This window comes from Lipotes vexillifer, unplaced genomic scaffold (genome assembly GCF_000442215.2).
Source record: "Lipotes vexillifer unplaced genomic scaffold, Lipotes_vexillifer_v1.1 scaffold1643, whole genome shotgun sequence".
Taxonomy (NCBI): domain Eukaryota; kingdom Metazoa; phylum Chordata; class Mammalia; order Artiodactyla; family Lipotidae; genus Lipotes; species Lipotes vexillifer.
The window spans coordinates 675,821-681,397 of NW_006784879.1; the positions used below are offsets into that span (position 1 = coordinate 675,821).

The 5,577-nt window shown below is 50.8% G+C and overlaps 1 protein-coding gene across 2 annotated transcripts in view; it reads left to right on the forward strand.

The window, feature by feature from the left end:
* RIPOR2 (RHO family interacting cell polarization regulator 2) overlaps nt 1-5,577 on the forward strand; it is a 205,629-nt gene that overhangs the window by 116,197 nt on the left and 83,855 nt on the right. Inside the window, exon 1 of one of the 2 annotated variants that reach the window (XM_007457011.1) lies at nt 410-640. The exons of the other annotated variant lie outside the window; for it this stretch is intronic. The gene's annotated coding sequence lies outside the window, so the exon portion shown is untranslated. Of the gene's footprint in view, nt 1-409; nt 641-5,577 lie in introns of those variants that run through there. 2 annotated transcript variants of the gene reach the window in all.

The following is a 5,577-nucleotide window of genomic DNA, read 5'->3' on the forward strand; positions in this document are numbered from 1 at the left end:
CACCACCACCAGAGTTGCCCCAGCGCATTGTTTCAATACACAGCCTCTCTTTGAAGTACCAAAAGGTTGGCTGAAAGGGCCTTTCATGGCCTCGGCTGTTCTCCCCTGCCCTCTCCCTCCGATGCACTCTGTCTCCTGCGCGAATTCCAAGGATAACTCCAAAGCGGTGACACCAGCTAGTGCCAAGGAGCTCGGCGAGGCGGCGATCCGCTGGACGCAGACAGCAAAGCACACCCTTCGGAGTTGGGCTGAAGTAACTGTCAAGCATCTGGCTCCCCCGCCCCCTCCCCGCCCGGGTGACGCCGCCGGCCCCTCGGCCGAGCCCCGCCCCCGCGCGCTCCGCGCTCCCAGCCCCCCGCGCGGCCGCGGCGCTCGCTCCACGCGCTGCCGGCCCCGCAACTTCAGCCCGCGCCGCAGCTACCGGGAGCCGACGCGGGAGGGCCGCCGGCGCCGGGGCCTGGACTCGGGGACCCGACTGCTTCCCGCGACCCTTTGTCCCTTCACCCGAGTGAGCGCGCTCAGGGTAGCTGCAAAGCCGGAGGTGCGGGCGGCCCGGGTCATTGCATTGGCACGGAGGCTGTTATTCTAAGCCGGAGACCTCAGGTGTCCTCCTGTCATGACAAGGAGCCTTCGTCTTTAGGTATGAGCACCTTTTTATTTGTTCTTTTTTGCTTGATTTTGCTGACAAGCCGAGTGAGGTCTGTGTGGCGAGGGTGTCCTCGGCTTGCATGAGTGTTGCCTGTTAAGGAGCCGTTGAGACTGGGGGCGTCCTCGGCTTCCTCCGTCCGGGAGGGTTCGGGTCTCTGATGCCCACAGGGTAGAGACGCGAAGTTGCCGAGCGGTGCAGGGCACAAGCACTTTTGCAGTCAGAACCGAGGGATGCCCAGGAGAGTGGAGGGACCGGCCCAGAAGATGGTAAGGGGCCCCCGGCAGTGCCCGGCGGCTGGAGCATCTCTGGGGCTAGGACACGCGTGGCCGGACGTTAGGTGCCCTGTGGCGGGCGGTGGGCGGGGGGGGTGCGGGGAGAGCGCCCCGGGATGCGGGTCCTGAGCTGCCGGCTGCCACCGAACGACTTCCGGCACTCTCAGCGCCCACCGGGAGTCCAGCTCAGGCTGAGATCGCAGTCTCTGGGGTACCAACTTGCCCCCAGGCTGCCTGGATTCAGCTTGGCAACGAACCAGCCTCATCCCCGCGTGTCTGAATTAGAAATTGGCAATGTGGGGTGACGCGGGGGATGAGAATTGGGAGGAGGGGCAAGAAGGAGAAATTTGTTGCATTGATGCCAACCAGTGTCTGGAAAAACGGGGGTGGGAAGTGGGAGTGGGGTAGGTGACGATGCACCTGAAGACCGGAGCACCCCTGCAAGTTTCTGTGGCTTGGGAGATGGTCTAGAGAAGAGAAGCATCTGCAACTCTGTTACCGCGAGACTGTAACCTCCTATCCTCCTCCCCCAGGGTAGTGGGGAGCGGATAGAGAACCTCATGTTAGAAGGGAGTAGGTGCTGCTGGAAATTAGACAAGCGGAAGCCATCCAGATGTTAAGGTGGCAGAAGCGCTGTGCCAGCTCCTCGTGCAAAGTGACAGCTCCCGCAGGAGCAAGAGAGCAAGTGGAAAAGCAAGATAACCGGGCGGATTTTGTTGGGGGGAGGGGCGGGGTGGTGCAGAGGGGATGTTGGAAGCGTGGAAGGTTCTTATCCTGAAGATACCAACGTGTTGCTCGAGTGACGGAGAGGAAACGTTTAAGCTTTTGGTTCCGGGGGAAACAATCATGATTGTCTTGGAAAACATGTTGGGTCCGTCTTTCCTCCCTGCTCCCCACTTCCTCCACGCTCACAGCCATGCAGTTGGTTGAAGTTCTAGGACTGGGACTAATCGTCGCCCCCATTCCCAGAGAGGTTGTACTTGGCGCTCCGTATGGGACTGGGCATCTTCTGTGAGCATTTGCCCCTTTGTTATCTGACACGTGATCACTTCTTCGTTTTCGTTTTCTATCAGGGTTATCTGGCTCTGAGAATGTTCCTCTCCTCCTACCCACCCCCACCCCAGGATATTCCTATTCACCTATTTCCCCTCTTCCTCTTCCTCCTCCAACTCTTTTGAACCAGCCTCTGAGTTTTCCCTCTAATCCCCACCCACCCACCCACCCCCCTCCATTGTGTCTCCATCAGACTGTTTTAGCTGCTGTTCCAAGCAAGGGATGTCAGCTGTGAACTCTTCAAGAAGGAGCATCATCAGGCTACTCTCCAGTGGTCAATTAGGAAGCAGCCAGTGGCTAACCTTCTGTAGGAACAAATTGCAGGGGTGTGCCTGCTCAGGGTAACAGCCACTAGAGGAAAGGGCCTCCCTGCTTTTCACTGTCCCTGGTAGCCCAGCCCTCTTGTGCCCAGCTCCCCCTTCAGTAGAGATACTGCCTAATCCTGTCTCTTCCCCAGGAAGGTGATGCATTTGCCCCCAAATCTGCTGCATCCAAGCATCTGAAAACCTGAATACTGGAGAATCTGTTGAGTAAAAACGTACTGCATATGTTGCTTTTCCGAAAGGCCCCCAGTGGGTGCTGCTTCTCTCTTCCTCTGCCAATCCAGTTGAGATTACTGCTTTAAATATTTTATCTTATGTATAAATATAAAGAAATACCAAGCTAGAGCGAGGAAAAGCTAATAAAAGCCTGCACTAGGGACCTGCACAAAATTCTGAGTACCCGAACACAAGCGCCAGCAATGGCTCTCTTTCTTTGTGTTGACTGCAAAGTCAAATTATTTCCAGCAGAAAAGGGACCCATCCCTTTTCAAGGGTGACCTGGAGAAACCAAGGGGCCTGGGAAGGAGATATTTATATCTACAGGTGTTGGTAGCTAAACTCATATCAAATGCTACTCTTTAGTATTGAAGTCCATTGACTTGGGGCCCTGCCCATGACGGCCAGGTGTCCTGCCCTAAGTCTGAGGTCGCTGAATGGATACATCCCTAGTGTAGTTAAACCCCACAGCCCAGCTGTGATACCAACCACATGCTCACTTCTGAATATAACCAAGTCACTTCTCTGCTATATTTTGGGTTAATTCAGATTATTGGTTCACCCCTTGGTGTCAAGAGACTAAAACACAGACAAAGGCAGTTCTGGAGGGTGAACAGCACAGCCTGCACGTTTCACATTAAATGGTGGAATCGGGCGAACAACAGCCCCTGGGGTTGAAGCGTTTGCAAACCAGTGTTTTATTTTTACTGTTCATTTCATTCAGTGGGTTGGGGAAAAAAGATAAAATGCTGTCTTGTTTCTATTCTGCAAAGAAGTCAGAAGTCTAAAACCAGTTTCTTCCTTTTCTTGGGAGGAGGTGGCGGTAAAGTGAAAGTCCGTTTTGTTTATGCCGTAGGTGCTCCTCTGGGCAATAGCAGATTTGACTTTCCACTTGGGCGTTCTCTGCCCTGGTGGCAATGAGCAGGGCCTCGAGCTTCTGAACAGTTCCTCTACCAAGGTTATTTTCATCTGCCAAGCTGAACTCCACGAGCTGGAGGAGATAGACAGCTTGTGTTTGTGGCCATTCAACCAGAAAAGAATACCAGCTGAAAACAGACAGCGAAGCAAGGGAATTGGGGCTGGGGGTGGGGAGAGGAGGTACAGATAGGCCAGCAGCGCATAATTGGTTCCCCAAAGGCAAACCTAGACACGGGATGGCTCCGTAAAGCAGTTGTCATGTAAACACCCCACAGTGATTATTTGAAAGATCCCTTCAACAAAGGAAAACGATTATGACTATGTGCCTTTTCATCTGGAGGGAACCCTCCTTTGGCTTCATTCCTCTCTGCTTTCAAAATCATATCCTTCTAGACAGTTTCTCCGCACAACATTTTCCCCCTGAAAATGAAAACCTCCCCATTGTGCACATGGAGGCCTTCCAGCCGCTTCAACTAAACAAAAGCACTCAATGCACAGATCTTGAATGAATTAATATCGAAACACCCACACGTCCTCCTCCCTCTTCCCATCACCCCTCTGAGGCCACCAAGTTCCCCTCTGGCTGAATGGCCAAAGTTTGTTGTTGTTGGGTTTTTCGTTTTGTTTTGTTTTTGTTTTTTGGTCACTGTACACTCATCCCACCTTAGTTGGAAGTATTCCCAAATAATAATAGATGTTTTTCTCAGAATGTGGCTGGCTATGTAGAAAAGATCATTTGACACATGGCCCAATGCTGGGGTGCCCTCCCTGGACACCATCAAGAAAAGAAGCCACTCCGACTTATTGTCTTGTGTGCATGGTTTACATGACACTGATGAGCACTGCGTGGAGGAGATGAATGTTTTCACATGTCTATCACACTAATTAAAAAAGAAAATTAGATTTCTTTTCAACAGTGAAAGCAAATGAGGTGCAATATTTCTATGTTGTATTTCATAAGATCAAAACGAGCTCTCTGCCAGACCAAGGAGGGCAGAGTCTTAGACAAAGGGAATGTTTTTCACACCGTTTAGCATTCAAAAATATAATAAAGTGATTAACAAGTATTTTTATTTCTGAGGTGCATTGGAAGTCCAAGTCCTCAGTGTTTTGTAATTTAAAGGAGTACTGGGATCTGGCCAAAGTTAGATTTTCTCATTCAATATAAAAGTGTAAGATATTGGTTATACCTTCTAGGAAGTGCACAGTCTGGTAGAGAAGGAGGAAGAACCCAACTGTGTTGGACAGAGTGCTGTCCACACATGTCTTGGTTTGCCCTGTATACATCTGTTGTTGCAGCATAATTATTAATAGCACCCCTTTCACTCAGAAGGATTCCGGTTTGGTCACCCTAGAAATAGGGCTGTAAGAGGTCAGAGGAAGGAGAGGAAGGCTGTGATTGAAGTAGCCAGTGAAGATTTCATCCGTGCCTATGGTAAGATTACAGATAAATGGAAGGGAAAAGGGAAGACTTACCAGGTAAGAAGACTAGGAAGGCGGTGAGCTCCCTGAGGGCACAGAGGGTCTATTTTGTTCGTTCCTGGATCCTCAGGGCTTGCGTGCTGCCCAGCAAATCATAGGCATCAAATGTGAATTCGTTGCCTGTGACCTAGGTTTAAGATCAAGACTGAAGGTAGGAAAGTTCAGGATAGTGAGGCGGCGTACCTGGCAAAGGTCAGATGGGCACGATTACAAAACAAGGCTATTAATAATGGTGATGGTGCTAAAACGAGGCTGGCGATGCCCATCCCATAAAACAACCTGTGTACAGAAGAACAATGTCCTGTAACTCTTGTATAATAAAGTCACTTGTCTTTGGGGTTTAATGCTGTGGCTTTCACCTCTAGCACTGGAAGTGATCTATTCCTTCTCAAACAAATTGTTCAGGAAGGAACTGAAGGAACAATGACTCCATTCTCTTCAAGCTGGTCCCTTTCTGTCTTTGTTTTCTGGGAGGACTTTTGGAAGAGAGGCAAGAGCGGGGTGCGGGGGAGGGTACCTCACAAATACAAAAGTAATACAGATTAACACAAAGGGCACACGGTTTTTCCTTCCCCTAATAGGGGGAATAAATCCAAAGTGACAGTTTCCTGGAGCTAGTGCAACTCCTGAGAGGTTATTCCCAGTACAGCATTTGCTTTCCCTA